The sequence below is a fragment of the Podarcis vaucheri genome, assembly GCF_965113315.1.
Source record: "Podarcis vaucheri genome assembly, chromosome: 5".
NCBI lineage: Eukaryota > Metazoa > Chordata > Lepidosauria > Squamata > Lacertidae > Podarcis > Podarcis vaucheri.
The window spans coordinates 66264267-66284893 of NC_138763.1; the positions used below are offsets into that span (position 1 = coordinate 66264267).

The following is a 20627-nucleotide window of genomic DNA, read 5'->3' on the forward strand; positions in this document are numbered from 1 at the left end:
TTTGACATGTTTTCCAGTGTCACGTTGTTGCAGAAGCCAAATATCAGTGATCTGCTGTGATCTTTCTTTAAAGCTATTTAATGATATCCTACATTCTAGCAACTTGCTAGAATTCTCCAAGTGTGGCTCCTTATATAGGCGAAACAGCAACAATGGTGCAGAAAGAGGAAGATACCAGCAGACTTATGGGAAACCCCCTGGTTCCTTATGCTGATGGTAAGAGGATGTTAAATTCCTTGGTTCCCAATACAGGTTAGGTCCTGTGGTGATGTTCTCTTTCTTCTTTTTAAAGGTCTCATCACACTCAAGGTTTGGACACAGGTCAGTGGGACTCTTGTCTCTCTCGCCAACGTGCTAAAAGGCTGGTGAGGAAAAAGGGACAATATCATCCTTCATTCATTCATCCCTCTGTGTGACAGGCTATATCAGTTCAATGGCAAAGGAAAAACATGAGAGAGCTTCCAAATTAGTCTATGTATCAGAGCCTGTCTAAGTGTTTGGAATGTGTATACCATGCCCATCTCTGCATTTACTCTCATTTATCTCCACATTTACACTCTCACAGTGATAACATTCTGCAGTGGACAGTGAGAAAGTTTTCCATTACATAGGTATGCATCCTTTGAGAAGTACATACAAAGGATTCTGACCTCAAAGATCCATGTGATGTTCTTCCTTCCCCTCTAGGAAGTTAGCGCTGTAAATTCTCTGTGACATGGCAAATCTATTTTGTCTGAAAAACAGAATATCCAGCTTTTCTTTCTTTATTACAGTACGGTACACAGTTAGATATGTTAGCTCTCCAATGAAAAATGTGGACAACTATCTAGATCACCTGCCCCTTCTCACACTACTACGACCATTTAGGCCTTTCTTCACTTAACGAAGAATTATTTATTACAGTGGTACCTCAGGTTACATACGCTTCAGGTTACATACGCTTCAGGTTACAGACTCCGCTAACCCAGAAATATTACCTCAGATTAAGAACTTTGCTTCAGGATGAGAACAGAAATTTTGCTCCGGCGGTGCAGCGGCAGCAGGAGGCCCCGTTAGCTAAAGTGGTGCTTCAGGTTAAGAACAGTTTCAGGTTAAGTACGGACCTCTGGAACGAATTAAGTACTTAACCTGAGGTACCACTGTATACTCATTCTTCACTTTTTATGAAATGTCTCAAAGTGACTTAAAACAAAGAACATCCCAAAACAACGTATATAAAAACATTCATCCATCAACAATACTAAAAGGGCAAACACAAAAAACCAGGCCATAACTCATACCACATTATGATCTAAATTCAGAGCCAAAAGCCTGAGCATACAGCTAGAGAGGAAAGCTTAGATTAAAATCTTATAAAGAATACACACACACACACTCGTAGATTTCACCAACTAAGTGATTCATATTACCAATTGTTGTATTAATGCTTTCATTCAGGCTTATGAAATGCAACTGTATGAAAACACTGGGGAAATATCAGTTTTAATGGTGGTTCTCAGTCCGGAACCATCTCATGGGGGGCTACTGCAGGCAACTGGACTTTAAATCAATCCCAGGGAAAACACCGCAAGTGGCCAGACTCCCTTGCACTTTGGAGAAAGAAGCTGGCAGTGCCTTCACCCCAACCTAGCAAGGGGAGCACAGGCTTCCCTCACAGGTCACCCTGCTGACAGACGATTGTTTTAAAAAGAGGGAAAGCAGACACAGAGACTGCAAAGTGTTAATAGCTGCTGGATTTATTCTGAGCCCTGAGCTGAGTGTCTGTGAGGGGAGTCAGAAAGGAATGCAGAGTCTCTTCCAAGCCAAGTTCTCGGTGGAGCATAGAATTGCAGCAGCAAAGGGGATAAGGCACTTGGACATCATCCAGTTACTATAAGTAGAAAACAATGTCAAGAGCAGGAGCTCATTAGATCTCTAGAGTTTCATGAGCTCAGCAACTTTTCGTGTGGCATGAGCTAAGAGTTCCTATCTCTGAAATTTACCCAACAGGTCTAAAACTTGAGGCTTAAGTGATGACAGCCTTCCCGATTCCTCATGGGTCAGACACACTGATATGAGTTCACTTCACTGATGCTGTCTTTCTCCCCTTCCTTGCAGTTATTTTACAAATGTGGAGTAAAACCAGGAGGCTTGGTTAGGCAACTGCCTCAAGCGGACAGTTGGGAGGGGCTTATTATTACTATTATTAAGGGAAGCGGGTGGCGCTGTGGCCTAAACCACTGAGCCTCTTGGGCTTGCCGATCAGAAAGTTGACGGTTTGAATCTGCATGACGGAGTGAGCTCCTGTTGCTCTGTCCAAGCTCCTGCTAACCTAGCAGTTCGAGAGCACACCAGTGCAAGTAGATAAATAGGAACCACTGCGGTGGGAAGGTAAACAGCATTTCTGTGCACTCTGGTTTCCGTCATGGTGTCCTGTTGTGCCAGAAGTGGTTCAGTCATGCTGACCACATGACCCAGAAAGCTGTCTGTGGACAAACACGGCTCCCTCAGCCTGAAAAGCGAGATGAGCACTGCATCCCATAGTTGCCTTTGATTGGACTTAACCGTCCAGGGGTCCTTTACCTTTTCCTTAACTATTACTATTGCTATTACTATTTTATACCGCCCTTCATCTGTAGAGCTCATGGCAGTTCACAACATAAAATACAATATAACAACAGAAATTATCCATGATTTAGAGGAGACCTATACAGGGGCGTAGCAAGGGGTGTGTGGTAGGTGAGGCCTGTCCCGGGTGTCCCTACTGAGGAGGGGTGACAAAATGGTGGGCAGCACTCACCACGGGGCCTGCAGCGCACCTGAGGCACGAGTCTCTCCTGGGAGTGACACGGTGGCTTGAGTGCCTACAGACTCCACACTGCCCCAAACAGTCCGCCCATTGCCTCCCCCTCAGCTGTAGGGCAGCTGAGTGGGAGGAGGCAGGCAGGCTCCTCGGAGGCCCCGCAGTGCCCCCATGGGCAGCTGGCCCTGACCCATGGCTGGCTGGCCCCGCCCTGGATGCAGGGCATGCGCACCGCCCCAGGCGCCTGATTAACTTGCTCCACCGCTGGACCTATATGGAATTAAGAGTTCCAACACTGCCCTCCTTCAGTGCACTAGACCCAATGATTCTTTGCTTAAGTCGTTGCTCAGAGTTTTACATCATTGCTACAGCTCCCCCTGTTGGGTTGTAAATTGCAATCCCTGTCTGCTAGTGGTGTCTGTTTTCTGCCCTTAATCAGGGAGCTCCATTTTCATGGCAAATTGACCATCTTAAGGGTCCCACCATAAGCAGAGGGTGCGATGTTGTTTACCATCATTCAATTCACATAAGAGGCTGCCACATGCAGGAGAAAAGGTATCCCTCAACACCGAGCCTATATTTGGAACAAGGATATAGTGTGTGTGTGTGTGTGTGTGTGTGTGTGTGTGTGTGTATAAGAACCTTGCAAGGAAGTGATCGTACACATGATTTTTAAATAAAAGTGCGTTGCAGCAGATTGCCATGGAGTTATGCAGCTCCTCAATTTGACAAACATTTCTTTGGTTCTTACCCTGTACATTTACAGTCTAATAATAAAACAACTGAACAGACACGTGCCAGGGGCACAGCTCATTTGACTCCTCCAGTACATGCCACCAGAAAACACTATACTATGCTCACACCACAGAAAGAGCCCACTGCTGAATGTTGCAAGATGGATATGTAAGCAGAAATGTTTAGGATGTTGGAGATTAGCCTATTCCTTGATAATGGGAGAAAGAAGATGTCCTATATTAATTCTGCAGTATTAAGTTGTGATCATTTGTAGCAGTTGCTCTATTGGGGAATTCGTTTGGTGTAGACATGTTATTTCTATGTGCCTAGTATAGTAAAACATTGGTTCTTTTCCTCCTGCATTCTGGGAATTATTTCTATCTTCTCTTTGCTTCTAAAACAGACTATAAGGCCTGTTTATAATCAATCACGCTTCTCTCCCTCTCTTTCACGCACAAGGCTAAAGGTCTGTGCCTGGCACAGATCTTTCTGTATAGCATTCCTTACATACCACACTTGTCTTCTTTAGTTCACCTTTAGTTCACAATGATGTGTAAATCACAATGATGTGTTAATCCTCAATGTATAATTAATTGTGTGAGTTTATATAACAATCTAAACATTAGTAAACACCTTAGTCATAACATTATCAATCTTAGTCATAGGTGGATTAAGAGCTTATATGCCTGTCTAAATACAGCTCTAACATTCTGTCTTTCATGTGCCAAAGATCTATGGAGCTATGTAAGCCCGCCTTACATACAAATGAGCCAATAGGATTTCAGTTTCTTTGTCTTGTATTGAGCCAATCAGCCACTGGCACATTCGTGGCCATGCTTTTTGTAACTTTGAATAAAAGGAGATGCTGTGAGGCTAGAGGAGGAAGAATCTCTCTCTCTCTCTCACTTTCATCTGGCACACACGCAAGCTCTCAGAAAGAAAACATCTCGTTGTCTGTCTTTATTCATCTCTACAAACCCCCAAAATCCACATCTGGTGACCCCGACGTGATCCTGAAGAAGGGTAAGTAATCAGATCCCAATAGAGATCCCTTTAGAGCCAAAAGCATTCCTCATACTAACCCGACTGGGAAAAAGTCTAAAGCGCTTAATTCGTTAGTATGGGAGGGGATTTAAGTAAGGTGCAAAAGGCTCACGCGAAAGAGCTTCTTTCGTTAGTAAGACAGACAATAGACAAGGTTCAAATTTCTCTAAAAGAGATTGAACAGCTACTGCAGGAAATAAATCATCAATGTCCTTTTTATCAAGCAGAAGGCTCATTGCAAATTAGCACATGGGAGAAAATCGGCAAAATTTTATTTTCTGAGCCACGTGCTCAAATCAGCTGCCTACTCACATGGCAAAAGTGTGCTAACGCCATAGCAAAATTAGAACAATCTTCTCTTTCAATTTCTCCATTGCTGGCAACTGCAGAAACCTCCCCCCCGCCATACCCTCTGATTTTGCCTCCTTTGTCTCCTTCATCACCTAGCCAAAATCCCCCTCCCTTTTCTCCTTCCCTTGCTCCTGCGTCGTCTCAGTTTACAAATTCCCCCCCCATCCCCCTCGGCCCCCCTTCTCTGCCTAAACAAGCAAATCAGCATGCCTTTGTCCCTTCCTCTTTGTCTTTAGACCATGCTGCTTTGCCAAAACAATATGGAGCCGTCCGTGCTGGGCTTTTACAGGCTAAGCAAGATGGGCTTTTTTCATTGGAAGAAACAGCTGCATGGGCTGGTGAAATGCCATTAATTTTTCCTCTCACTTATCAAAATGCTCCTGGAGGTCAGCAATTACAAGTTTATCATGAAAAATTGCCTTATGCTGTCATGAAAGATCTCAGGAAAGCCATTAGTGATTCAGGTCTTAAATCTTCTTATGTAATGGGAATTATAGAGGGAATTTCTACCTCTTATTCAATGATTCCGAGTGACTGGAAAGATTTGATGAGGATGATGTTATCTCCAGCGCAATTTTTAGTTTTTGAAAATGAATTTAAACATGCCGCCATAGCTCTGGCTGATCCAACGCATACAGCAAGCCAGCTTTTCGGCGCTCCTCCATTTGAGACCCTGGCTGCCCAAGCCGTGTTGTCACCTTCACACTTTCAGCGCACTGCAACTTGCGTGCAGCGTGCATTTCGTAAAATTCCTGTCTCAGGACAGCCACTGAGTTCTTTTGTAAATGTTAAACAGCAGAATACAGAGCCATACCATCAATTTGTGGATAGACTGAAGGAATCTATCTGTAGACAGATAGATAATGAAACGGCTCAGAATGAGTTGCTAAAAAAATTGGCTTATGAGAACTCTAACACGGACTGTAAAAAAATGCTGCAATCAATCATAAGCCGTTCAACATATTCCCTTGCAGATTTGATAAAAGCGTGTTCGGAAGTAGGGAGTCAATCTCATACAATGTCTTTGTTTGCCAATGCACTTCAGGCTTCCGTGAGACCAACAGGAAACTGTTATAATTGTCACCGTCCTGGTCATTTTGCAAAGCAGTGCAAGGCCCAAGGTGGGACTGCACAGAAGAATAATAATGCAAATACCACGACCAGACCTTCCAAAAAATGTCCAAAGTGTGGGAAAGGCTATCATTGGGCAAATCAATGTAGGTCTCAGGGAAACTTCACTGGGCCCAGTCTCTCGGGCCCCAAAGAATAGAGAGATGTCAGCCTTTGGTTTCTGCTGCTGCAAAAGTTACTAAAAATATGCCTTCTGAATTTGCCATTGATTTGATTAATCAAGAGACCAAAAACACTGCATTGCCTGGTGAAATCATAATCATGGCCAGCCAAATGGCAGGTCCACTTCCTCCTAATATCACAGGTTTAATTTTACCTAAATTTTCTGCTGCAAAACAAGGCATTCATGTCATCCCAGGTGCCTTGCCTCCTGACTATGTGGGCACAATCATGGTTCAATTTTGGAGCCATATGCCCATGCAGTTAACAAAGGGTGAATCCTTTGCTCATTTGGTGATGCTGCCTTCACCACCTGATGTTGTTTGTGCAATTGACACTAATCTGCACAAGCTCTCTTTATCTTTTTCCCCTCAGCTTCTAGCTGTGACCCAACGTATTGGAAGAGAGAAACTCCTTCGTAAGTATAAAATCAATGGAAAAATATTAGAGGGTCTGATAGACACTGGTGCGGATGTTTCGGTCATTTCCAGTAATTTTTGGGAACAAACTTGGCCGCTTGAAACTTCTCCTGAAGTGTGGGGCGTGGGAGGTAATCAGGCTTCTTGCAAAAGCGCACAGTGGCTGCCTGTCTCTTTGCCTGATAGCTCTGAAGTTATTGCATATATTCAGCCCTGTGTGCTCAAAATTCATCTTAATTTGTGGGGAAGAGATTTGTTGCAACAATTACAAGCAACGATTCAAATAAATGAGTAAGTTTGTGCTTCCAATTACTTGGAAGTCCACTGATCCTATATGGATTCCGCAATGGCCTCTTACTACAGAGAAATTGATTGCTTTGAGACAATTGGTCGATCAGCAATTATTAGCTGACCATATAGAACCTTCTGTCAGCCCTTTCAATAGCCCAGTCTTCGTAATTAAGAAGAAAAATGGGAAATATAGATTTTTGCACGATCTGAGGTCCATAAATAGCATCATTGAACCCATGGGGCCTTTGCAATGTGGTATGCCTAATCCAAATATGATTCCACATTCATATCAATTGGCTATAATAGATCTGCAGGATTGCTTCTTCTCTATTCCCCTGCATGAAAAGGATCGCAAATTTTTTGCATTTACAATTCCAGAATTAAATAATTGTAGACCATCTGAGAGATATCACTGGAAGGTTCTGCCACAAGGAATGATAAATTCCCCCACTATGTGCCAATATTTTGTGGATAAGGCACTTCAATCCTTTCGTCTTAAGTACCCACATCTTAAGATTCAGCATTATACGGACGATATACTTTTCTATGCACCAGTCCTTCCCCCTAATTGGAAACATGATTTAATAACCAGTTTGTCTTTGTATGGTTTAAAAATTGCTCCAGAGAAGGTTCAGGAATCTCCCCCCTTTCAGTATCTAGGACATAAAATGATAGCTAGTTACTCTATTCCAATAATCCCAGAACTTCATGTTTCAAAAACAATGAAATATGTACAACTGCAACAATTGCTGGGAAACATTAATTGGATAAGGCCTTATTTTACAATCCCTCTTGAAGTGCTAAAGCCACTGTTTTCAGCCTTAAAAGGCCATCAATCTCCAGGTGAGCAAATCACCTTGAACTCTGATCAACTCAAAACTGTTGCACAGTTGAAAGCACTCATGCGTATTCATTGGGTGGATCGAGCGATTCCTAATGTTATGCCTGATTTGGTCATAATGACGGATTCTGTACAACCCTTTGCTGCAATTATTCAGAAAGGTCCAACAAAAGTTCATATACTAGAATGGCTTTATTTACATCATGCACCAAGAAACACAGTAAACCCTTTAGTGGATCTCCTTGCTCAGCTCATTTGCAAGGGACGACGACGTTGTAAGCATCTTTTTGGTATTGACTGTAATCAAATTATTGTCCCTATGCCTTTAGAACAATGGGAAACAGCTCTCTCCACGAGCATGGATTTACAGTGTGCGTTCGCTGATTTTGTGGGTCAGGTGGATTGTCATATTCCACCCGATACGCGCCTGCAAATGAGCAAGCAATTCCCTATGTCTTTCTCTTCTATCATTTCCCCTGTTCCTTTGAATGCCCTGACTGTTTTCACTGACGGGGCTCCTTCTAGAGGAGTTGTTGCTTGGCAACAGAATGAGGAGTGGCATAGCCTGTACACTCTCCCACAAAAGTCTGCTCAGCGTTCTGAACTTGCAGCTGCTGTAAAAGCTCTGCATTATTTTTCCTCACAACCAATTAACTTGATTGTTGACAGCTTATATGTTTCAAACGTCATATGTAGAATGCAAGGCAGTTATGTAAGTCCTTTATTAGATGATAACTTGTTGAGTCTCTTCCTGTCTTTGCAACTGCTTCTTTCTAATCGTTCTCACCCACTCTTTGTAGTGCACATTCGCTCTCACCAACCTTTTCCAGGTTTCATTTCAGATGGAAATGCAAAAGCAGATTCTTTGCTAAAGATTTTGCCTGTCTCTCCTATAGAAAGTCATGCTTTTCATCATCAAAATGCAAAAGCCCTTAGCCGCCAATTTCAAATTTCATTGGAAGAGGCGCGTGCAATTATTCAGCAGTGTCCTCAATGCTCCAATCAGATTGGCCATCCCAGCCCTGGGGTTAATCCCCGTGGACTGGAAGCAAATCAATTGTGGCAAATGGATGTAACCCATTTTGCCCCTTTCTCACCCTGGAAGTTTTTGCATGTCTGTATTGACACATTCTCAGGCTTCCTTTGGGTTACGCCTCAAAGAGGAGAGCAAGTAAAACATGTTTGCAATCATCTTGTTCGTGCAATGTCAGTTATGGGCAAGCCTCATTCTATAAAAACTGACAATGCCCCAGCGTATTGTGCAAAAGGCTTTGCTAAGTTTTGTGAAACTTGGGATATTCATCATCTGTTTGGCATCCCTTATAATTCTCAAGGTCAAGCTATAGTTGAACGCTCTCATCGTACCCTGAAAACTGCACTGATCAGGCAGGAAAAGAAAGCAGGCATTCCAAACTCACTTTCAGAAAAGGAAAGTTGGTTGTCAAGTGTACTCTTTACTCTTAATCATTTGAATATCTCCATACAGGATCACCAATCTTACACACGTCTTCAAAAGCATTTCCAGCAAAAGGAAATTCTTCCAGCTCCACTGGTGCGCTATAAAATTCTACCCTCCAATGAGTGGAGTGAACCAGTGAAATTGATTACATGGGGTAAGGGTTACGCTGCAGTTTCTACTCCACAGGGTGCTCGGTGGGTTCCTGCACGTTGTATCCGGCTGCACCATGGCGTGGCGACAGGTTCTTCCGGATCCATTGCCTCAATTCAACCACCAACTCCAGATCACCCGCGATGTGACGTCCAGCCCCCCCAGGACTCGTAAGCGGGGACATCGCAATCCCCCAGTGACGTGGGGCCAAATAAAATCGCTCTCTCTACAAGCTGAACAGTATAGGAGAGAACAGCAACTGGAAGCAAGCCCTACTAACCAGCTTCTATCCCTCATTGCTTGTCTTAATATGAATTCCATGATAATTCTCATTTTCAGTATTTTAATTTTGCCTCTCTCTACTTCAGCTCTTCCTACTGGTGATTCCACATCGTTAAATGTATGGGAATCGTTTGCAAGGACGCTCAATGTCTCAGCATTTTGCCTTACTCAGCAAGTAGCCATTGGTGATATCCTTGGCTCTTGTCTCATTCCAGTTTGCCATGATCCTCATGACATACAGAATGATACTTGGTTTTTCTCATTCCTACCTCAAAATGATTCACTTCGTACCCTTGGATATAAAGGCTATCACAATTGGGGCACGCAAATGCGTGAACGCCCACCTTTAGCTATTGATTTGACAACACCATATGTGGCCTCTTATAATGCTATTTGTGCACGTATGGTCAACTGTACGAAACAGAACTGCGTGAAAATGGGCAAAAATAACTTCAATTGCTCTGATTATGTAAACATTTCTTATATATATAAGTACACAGAACTGCCAGCAGGCTGGTTTTGGTCCTGCCCAGGTTACACTTTCAATTACATTCCGGCAAACATTAGTCACGGCACACCTTGTTGTTTAAGCCGTCTGTCTATCATATTGCCTGAAAAACATCATTTCTCTTACTCTAGACATCAGCGTAGTGTTGAATTGTCTGATGACTGTGATGATCTTGTCTCTCTCCCTAGCAGGTCTGAATACATCTCTTTAGCTGTCTCTCTCTTAGGTGTTCCAGGTTTGGCTGTGCGTAATAGCGCAAATATTAATTCTTTAGCTTGCTCTGCAGCAAAATCCCTGAATATTACGTCTAAGGCGCTTCATCTTCTCAACACAGAGCAAGCTGAACTTCGCAACGGTTTATTAAGGTCGAAATCTACTTTGGACTACCTACTCATGGTACATCATTATGGTTGCGAACAATTCAAGGAAATGTGCTGTTTTAACATCACTGACAATTCTAAGGCCGTTCAAAGGCAAATTTCTCATTTGCAAAATCTCACTCATCACATTAAAAAGGATATCGGATTTTCCGGACTCTGGGATTCCTTTTCCTTGTGGTCTACGGCGTGGCTCCCTAATCTCGATTGGCTACGCAATGCCTTTTTTATGTAATTATTATTGTATGTATATTAATTTTGTTTTGTTGCTTTCTCCAATGCATTCCTAGCCTTACAAATCTTTTTTCTCGCCTTCTCTCTCCTCCACCACCACCTAGCGCGCTCCTTGCAGCCTATTGTGCGAAATGGCAACGCCACCAGTAAGAAAAAACAAAAATAAAAGGGGAGATGTGGGTAGGATTATTTTGAGATTCGTTGGCACACCACTAATCTTGAAGTACTTTTGCCCCATCCACCCTAGCAGTATTATTTCCGGCATTTGATGGCAAACCACTAATCCGGAAGTATTGTTGCTTTATTCACCTAGTTGCCTTACCTCGCAAAGAAGAAAAAAAAGGAGGAGATGTAGACATGTTATTTCTATGTGCCTAGTATAGTAAAACATTGGTTCTTTTCCTCCTGCATTCTGGGAATTATTTCTATCTTCTCTTTGCTTCTAAAACAGACTATAAGGCCTGTTTATAATCAATCACGCTTCTCTCCCTCTCTTTCACGCACAAGGCTAAAGGTCTGTGCCTGGCACAGATCTTTCTGTATAGCATTCCTTACATACCACACTTGTCTTCTTTAGTTCACCTTTAGTTCACAATGATGTGTAAATCACAATGATGTGTTAATCCTCAATGTATAATTAATTGTGTGAGTTTATATAACAATCTAAACATTAGTAAACACCTTAGTCATAACATTATCAATCTTAGTCATAGGTGGATTAAGAGCTTATATGCCTGTCTAAATACAGCTCTAACATTCTGTCTTTCATGTGCCAAAGATCTATGGAGCTATGTAAGCCCGCCTTACATACAAATGAGCCAATAGGATTTCAGTTTCTTTGTCTTGTAATGAGCCAATCAGCCACTGGCACATTCGTGGCCATGCTTTTTGTAACTTTGAATAAAAGGAGATGCTGTGAGGCTAGAGGAGGAAGAATCTCTCTCTCTCTCACTTTCATCTGGCACACACGCAAGCTCTCAGAAAGAAAACATCTCGTTGTCTGTCTTTATTCATCTCTACAAACCCCCAAAATCCACAGTTTGGTGCTTCAGTTTAGAGTGCAATATTTGCATGCTATTAAAATATTCATACAAAAATATAAATTACATTCGGATGGCAGAAAATAGCACACATGTCCCTCTGCCCTTACAGTTTGTGTTTCATAAATCTACATTTGGGCACAGACCTTGCATGAATTGCTTCTTCTCCCACCACACGATTATCTCCAGAAATATCTCTGCAGTACATGGAATCTAATTACAGTTTTTGGCAGGCTTTACGCCCCCCCCCCAAGACATATAATTAAATGTTAAATCTACGCACAGGCCTGCATGAGCAGAAATCGATACAAACAAAAAGCTCCATTTCATCTGCATCTTTGTATATAACTGGTCTTGGAAAACTTATTCACATAGAATTTACTTTTTTGCTTCTTTACACAGCTTGCGTCTATTTCCAAAGAGATTTACAAACCTGCCTTTATGAAATCGAAGACTGACTTGACTGCAAGAATGGCACTCACTTCCCAAAGTCAATGTATAATTTATGGAGGATTATACCTGTTGCATTATTGTTGCCTTGTCCCCATTCTTCACCCACATACTCAACTAATTTGCCAAAATTATAAACTGCTAACGCTGGATCTAAAAATATTAGCGGAAGGAAGGAGGGGGGACGTCACCATTGCTACTATTTAGCCCCAGTGACAGAGGCTGAAACCACATATGATGTGCACTGCATTCTTTTGATTAAAAAAAATAAAAGGTGGCATTGGGAGGCTGAAATTGGGAGAGGAATGGTGGGGAGGAAGATGCTCCATTCTTTTCCACTATCTGTTTTCCCTACCTTGAAATTGTCTTCCAGTTTCCCTCCTGTTGAGAATGTTTGCTCTGAGATCTTAGGTTGTGTTGCCCTTTGTTGTGAATACTATGAATGGATTTTATTCTGTTTCATTTATTTGCTATGGGTCTCTAAGGCTGTTACGGTAGTAAATGAGCTTTCCCTTGGCTTTGCCACTGTATGCCCCACTCCAAGAACTTTTATGGTGCAGTAGTACCTTGGTTCTCAAATGCCTTGGTTCTCAAATGCCTTGGTTCTCAAACACATTGGTTCTCAAATGCCTTGATTCCCAAACACCAAAAACCCGAAAGTAAGTGTTTCAATTTTCAAACGCTTTTTGGAAGCTGAACGTCCAATGCGGCTGTCGGCTATGGTTTCCAGAGTGCCTGCACCAATCAGAAGCTGCACCTTGGTTTTCGAACATTTTGGAAGTCAAATGGATTTCCGGAATGGATTAAGTCTGGTGCTTTTGTTTTTGCTATTTATTTTGCGTTTTTGTTTTTGAGGCTTTTTCGGTTAATTTGTTTTTGTGACTATGTGGAACCCTGTTCAGCTACTGATTGTGTGTTTGCGGAAATGGATAAAAGCCTCCCATCCAAACATCGACTATCATCAGTGCAGGTAAGAAGAAATAATAATTTTAATTTTTATCATCTACAATACTGTTTTATTTACTTTATAGTACGGTACATTGATTATTGCTTTCATTTTATGGATCAATGGTCTCGTTAGATAGTAAAATACATGTTAAATTGCTGTTTTAGGGATTGTTTTTAAAAGTCTGGAACAGATTAATCCATTTTGCATTACTTTCTTTTTTTTAAAAAAAATAATTTTTATTAAGTTTCCATTTACCAAATTAAACATATCATACCAATTAGTCCATATTGTATCAATACACATCATAAAGTCCAAATGTTTTCCAAATTAAATTTTTTTGTGGGGGGTACCCATGCTTCGCGATCGTCAGGAGTCCAATCATCCATATTTCTGCTGCTTTCATGTTTACAATGATGTTTTCAGTCCCATCTTCTCAACGCTTTGTCGTTACTCATTTTCCTTTTCAGTCACCTCCGAGTTCTCTCCACAAGTGGATTGAAAGAAACAGTCTTATTTATATCTCTGTGTGGGCTTTGTAATGCTCTCTCGTAGATCTCTCACAGAAATCCAATAGTCCAACATTCGCCATCTTGTCACCCCGATGAAATACAGTCTAAATGTCCGCTCATTAACTTTCCAGACCCGCTGCATCATAATTAGTCTCTCCAGGAGGATAACAGCCCTTTCAAATTTATGATCCCAGCCTGATAACCGATCCACGGCTCTTCCTCCCTAAGACCATCTATCTTGCAGCAAAGGTCTGCCTGTCCATATCGGGTCACATTTCTTGCTGCGTCACAGAGAGCGCCTCCTTTCTTTCCAAATCTTTCACAAAACAAAACCTTTAATTCATGTTATTTTTTTCATTTTGCATTACTTTCTATGGGAGAGAGCGCCTTGGTTTTGGAATGCTTTGGAACAGGCTTCCGGAATGGATTATGTTTGAGAACCAAGGCACCATGATATTTGCATAAAATTAATTTCCCCCTCAGTGTCTAGGTATCTTAAAGGTATGCATTTGTATTGTTGCAGTACATATCATTCTTGAATCGGTGCATAGTTTATTATTATTATTATTATTATTAATATGCAGTCTGCAAGTTCTAGGTATAAATGTGGCAAACTCTAGAAACTTGGGCTGTGCACACTCTATAAAGCACATTTGCAACAGAGTCTTTCCCTCAAGGAATTCTGGGACCTGTAGTCCACCTTTCACAGAGTAATAATTATAAGCGACCCGTAACAAACTACAGTGCCAAGAATTCTTTGAGAGGGAAAGCATGTTTCTAATGTGCATTAGGGATTTAGAGAGCATACCCAGCCTAGTTTGCCCAGTAGGAGGATAGATTCAATTGGAGCAGGTGAGACATTATTATTATACAGAAGCCCCTAAAGCATCAATGAGATTGTTCTGAGAAGCAAGTGTGCAGATCATCTCCTGACACATTTCTGTGGCCTAACCACAGAACTTCCCTTACTCCCTTTAACAGGACTGCAATTACCTCCAAGAATGTGTTGTCGGCTGAACTGTGGTCAGAAGCTGTACGAGAGCCAGAAAGGCAAAAATGACAAAACAAAGGTTGACTCATCCTCTGTAGCTAAATTAGTCTGCCTTGCAGCTGACAACAAGCCTTGTGTCAAAGCGATCAGAGCTGCACAGATCGAGAAACAGAATCCATAGCAATCTGTGCAAAAAAAGTTTGCCTTGCTTTGGCGTAAGTGAAGAACAAACTATCACAGAATTACCTACGCTAAAGTTAAGAAGAGCCAGCTGACCACTGCCACACTAAAAACACCATCGTCTGCTATGAAAGTTGCTAATACATGAAGGAATGCTGAGGAGAAATTGACAATACAATCCAAAATTCTTACCTCAAAGTTAGGCACAATGGGATTAATCATTTACTTCTGAGCAAACAAGCATTGGATTTTGATTAATGACCAGTATACAGTTCTTAAAGCAGTATATCATAATGAGATTGGGGTTGGACTAAATGGGTTTTTGTGGTCCCTCCCCCAACCCAAAAATATTGTGACTCTGGTTGTAAAAAGAGACCAGTGTTACAAAATTTATTTTGGGGGCGGGGGGCAGGGAGGGACCACACACAGAGAGAGACACACACACAGAGAGAGAGAGGTTTTAAAAAGAGACAAAGCAGTTTATGTTGCCAGGTGTCCTTTTGCCCTTGCAGTAAGTAAAGAGATGGCGAAGCACAGGTGATGTGTTGCTGCACATAGCTAGTAGCTGGATATTCTTTTGGAAGGGTGTATTTCTTTCCCCTCCCTTTCCTGGAGACAACATCATCAAGGTTCTCTATGTAGAAGAGAATAAAGACCGGCAGTCCTGGATATGGAGTCTAAAATACAGGCGCAGAGGCTTGCTTTCTGTCAGAAATCTTTCATGACTACCCTAGAAAACTAATGCAGGAGCAGAACATGTTGGAGCGTTAATCCTGAACCTTCTATTTTATGCTCAGCCTGTTGTGCAAAGCTTGTCTTACAGAAATGGTATCAGTTTCTTACAGTCGTACCTTGGATCCCGAACGCCTTGGTACTCGGATGTTTTGGCTCCCGAACGCCGCAAACCAGGAAGTGAGTGTTCCGGTTTGAGAACGTTCTTTGGAAGCCAAATGTCCTACGGGGCTTCCAATTGGCTGCAGGAGCTTCCTGCAGCCAATCGGAAGCCGTGCTTTTGTTTCCGAATGTTTTGGAAGTCGAACGGACCTCCAGAACGGATTCCATTCAACTTCCAAAGTACGACTGTACTTTGCTTCAAGTAGGTGGAGAAAGGAAGAGGCTGAGTCTCCTGAAACCTTAGAGACTGGGGTGTGAACAACAATATCAAGAAACACTAAGGGGTTGCAATCAAACAACAACCCACATTTTAGTCAAAAAGATACAAATTCATATGGGAATTATTTCCAAGTAAAAATGTAGGAGATGGTGCTATAAGGCTATAATGCTAAACCCACTTCCCAGGTAGTAAGGCCAGTTGAATACAGTGCTATTTCCACAGATGGAATTGTACTGTCCATGTGCATTGCAGCCAACACAGGTTTTATGTTCACCACGTGCGTTAACTTAAGCAAACACTAATTTAAACCTCATGTATAAAATTGCCCTACTCCCCCCCCCCCAGTGTTGCAGAATCTAAATTAAGCAACTGCCTCCTCACTGGAGGAGCTGTCACCTGTTTTAATGCCTTTAACAGCAGCTTGATTTGATGTTAGCAGGCGATGATGTGCATCTCTATGTAGTAAAAAGCTTGATTGGCTGATTTCTCCAGACCACACATCTGTTAGAGGCCTAGAAAGGCATTTAAAATGGTTGGGCCTTATTCTTTTTCTGGTTAGTTTACAAAACCTTTCTCTGTCATCAGCAGTGTATATGGAACCTGCTAGTGTTAGCTTGGTGTCTAAATACTTAGGAGGGATACAGTGTGTTTTAATTGTGCTTAATTTACAGGAATGAATTATATCAACAATGCAGGTTGTTATGGTAGTAGGGAACAAACCTGTCTGCAGTTCCTTCTTGGTGCTTTCCCCCTGCAGTCTGCTTACAGTGGTACCTCAGGTTACCGGTACATACGCTTCAGGTTACATACGCTTCAGGTTACAGACTCCACTAACCCAGAAATAGCAGCAGCAGCAGGAGGCCCCATTAGCTAAAGTGGTGCTTCGGGTTAAAAACAGTTTCAGCTTAAGAACGGACCTCCAGAACGAATTAAGTTATTAACCCGAAGTAGCACTGTATTGGAAATGGGAAAACGACTGTTTCCATGAGAGAAGAATGAGAAAATGAATTTAAGTGGGGAAAGTAATAGGGGGAGGTGTGAAATGACAGAATGTGATTCAATGTAACTAGATAAAAAAAAACCCAGTGTTGTTGGGAAACTATGTATGCTGAGCCCCTCAGCTAAACAGGTTAAAACCTTACCAACCCTGTTTGATCAGAGATGACAGTGGGACAAATAAAATATGGATGCAGAAGAAGACACACCTCTTTCAGACCACTTCCAGCTCTCTGAAATTATTGTGTGACTTCAGCCTAAGTACCACATTATGCCGTGACTACTATCTACTCAAATTCAGATGCTGCTGAGCTGGTGCTTCCTCTTCTGTGCCTTGGCTTTCTGTGTCTTATGAATATTTAGACTGTGAGGTCCTGGGAATGGGGATCTTTGCATGCTTTATCTCATAAAACTGCCTTGGAGCCACCTGCTCAAAGCCCTTGGAATACAACTGAATTTAAGTCAGAAAGAAGCAATATATATATATATGAAGTACCACTGAAGAAAAACAACAAAATTCTGTTGACACACTTTCACAGAGGATATAGCAGTCCAAAAGCATCTAGGTCACAGGTGTGGATGCGCAGATGAATTTATGTGCATGAGCTGTGTTAATGTGGTGTGGCTATGAAAGCACGTTGCATGCAGCTTTGCTCCCTGGCATCACCTTTGGTTTGGATCCTGCCCCTTGCTAGCATGTAACACCCCACCTGACCCGCAAAGATTGCCCCAAAGCGATTGCGTCTCTCTTGCTAAAACAAGTTTTCTCACCCTGCTTTATCATAATATTTTAAAGGACACTTTCATCATCTTTATTAAATTACCTTCATTTTAATAAGTACATCCACAGTAAGTAGGAACCCCACCCCAAAAGAAACTCAGTACTTAGCATTCCTCAAGACAAAGTTTCTATGGAATTTTGTTAATTCTTTTAATCCTTACAGTAACTGTGGAGGTTACCAAGATGCAAACAGCAGCTGGAATTTTGCTGGAACCATGTAGGTCTGCATCTACAGCTCAGAGGTCTTTTGATAAGTCTAGACACTGCCTTTCATTCCTCCCCCTCCCCAGAAACTTGAATGCAAAGAGAGTCAAATGGTGGGTGTCTCCAATACCTCCCCATTGCCTGAATTAAGCACACTAGCTGTCTGTTGGAGGCTTCTATATCTGCAAGTAAGATTTAACCTCTCTGAAGTTCTTGTTATTCTTTATAGCCCAGTAATTTCTGCTAAGACCCCTTCCTTTGCCTCTTTCTTATCTCCGGTGCTCTCTGGAATTATTTACTTTGGCAGGGTTTCCTCCCTGGATGGAATCGGGCTGCCAGGCATGAATAATTTTTTTTAAAAAAAATATTATGAACAGAGACTTTCAGCTCTTGTGCTTTGCCATTTTTCTGTGAGCTACTACAGATACTATTTCGGGGGGCACAGAAACACAGTAGCCCTGAATTTCAAAACACCTCCTGCATTTAGCTCTGGCAGATCTGTACTTTAAACATGCCTGCATCATAAAAAAAAAAATTAACCCTCACCCACTCCAGTTATCACTTTACAAGCGCCATGCGCAAAAATAAGTCAGGTTCAAACTGAGGTCAGCTGTCTACAGTTGCAGAGCTGGCAGCCCCTTATTTAAACCCCAGGGCTTACCACATGCCACAAAAAGAAGAGGATATTCATATAGGGATGGCCAGGTATGCAACTATATGCACGCAATGTGTAATTTTATGCTATTCAATTCTTTCTTTCTATTCATATAAACCAAGAATTTTATCATGATGCTTTTGACATTCTTGGGGTGCTCTGTGGAAACTGAGGAACTGTTGAGGTAGTGGTAGGCCTTAACTGGTCATGGAGTCCCTGGAGAATAAGTGAACTTACATATATCCAGACCCAAACCTGTCTTCAGTACATATTCATGGATGAACCTGAGGACTTGAATCCTGGGCAAAGTCTGGGAAAGCTTTTCCCTCCCCTCAGTATCTCATGGAGGTCAGTGAATTTCTAAACAAGAAGCCATATATTTGATATGATGGATGATCTGCATAGACTGTGCACACCTCAAATTTATTTTGCACCCAGCTTTTAAACAAGAAGAAAAGCCACTCTATAACCTGTCAAATGCTTTCTTTACAAGCGAGAGAGCAGTGTGGTTTCAACAGGGGAAGGGACTGCAGGCCGCTTGCCTGTGACAGCCAACAGACCTGGAGATGGCTTTGCCTGTGGGAGAAGCAGCTGTGTGTGGAAACAACCTGAGAAGGGACTGAGGTGCATCATGACAGGGTGTGGGGCAAAGCCCGCAGAACAAAGGAATAAATCTGGCCACACTTGTTCAAGCAAGCAACCGGCAACCTTGCTCAGTAGAGAAGGAGCCACCTCTCGCCAACTGAATGACGAAATGCTCTTGCAGGAAGAGCGTGGATAATTCGCTTTTTGTCAGGCTCTTTCTTTAGGCATGGGAGGGAGTAATTACACCTCATTTTGAAGGAAGCAATTATCTCAGAGCCTATAAGAGAGTAAATGAAGGCTCAGCATCATTTCCAAGTAGGAGCCTGAACCTAGAATGCATTTGCCTAAAACATCTACATGGCTCTGTAGCTATGACATATCTGTCTGTCTATCATCTATCTATCTATCTATCTGTCTGTCTGTCTGTCTGTCTGTCTGTCTATTTTAGGTACTTGACAATCCTTGTGGGATGACATAAACAGATAAAGGACTCCTGATGGGCCACTATATATGGCTGTAGAACTTTTTGTATGGAACACTACCTGTTGCTGTAGCTCCTCTGAGGTAACAATGCTGTGTTCCCACTGGGCCTAACATTTTGTCAAGAAGCCTTGCTGGAGGCATACTTGTCATATGCTTGTACTTATAAATATTTTCAACACACTTAGTTTTTAATCCCCAAAGAGTGCATTTTTCAGTTTCCTCTTTCACGAAAAGCAAAGATCACAAGCTATTTCACCTACACAAATGAGTCTCTAAAATGGAGGTGGGGAAAATGATCTATTTATACTGCACCTCACAAATCTATGCTACAGGGAACACAGGATCTTTAAATATTTTCTTGTTTATCACATGGAATATGTTTGGGGGGTAGACCAATATGCTCAGAGTTAAGCTACCACCCCCAAAATACATATGTCTGTGGATGCTTCCGGTCTGTTTAGCTTAGCATTTTCTACCCTGACTGCGAGTCAGCTCTACAGAGTTTCGGACAAAAAGTCTTTGCAATCCTTACATGTAGATGCCGAGGATTGATACTGGGATATTTTGAATGCAAAGCAGATTCTCTATCACAGAGCTATGGCCCTTCCTCTAGGTCACGCGGGAGATCTTGTTCAACGAACTCACTTCCCCAAAGGATCAGACTTTTTGCTATAAGGGAAGTGACAGGAATAAAGCACTGGGAAGTGAAAGATAACACTTCGACAGAACATCATTTAATCTCCCTGCAAACCAATCAGGATGAATATGCAATAAACAGGTCATCTGGAAGCGCCCTATGATTTATTTATTTTTAAAGTCTTAATTATGTTTATGCCTATGTCAGGTGTCTAAATTCTGATGGCAGGCCGAGGTTCATTGCCTCTGTGGTACATGAGCAGTTTTTTTAAGTTCAAGGCTGTGTAATAG

The 20627-nt window shown here is 42.0% G+C and overlaps 1 long non-coding RNA gene across 1 annotated transcript; it reads right to left on the bottom strand.

The window, feature by feature from the left end:
- Positions 1–62: 62 nt before the first annotated feature.
- Positions 63–14942, bottom strand: LOC309532803. The gene is made up of 3 exons (XR_014220027.1): positions 14705–14942; positions 638–733; positions 63–362 (listed from the first exon to the last, which is right to left on the bottom strand). It is a non-coding gene; the product is annotated as an uncharacterized lncRNA (long non-coding RNA).
- Positions 14943–20627: the final 5685 nt, after the last annotated feature.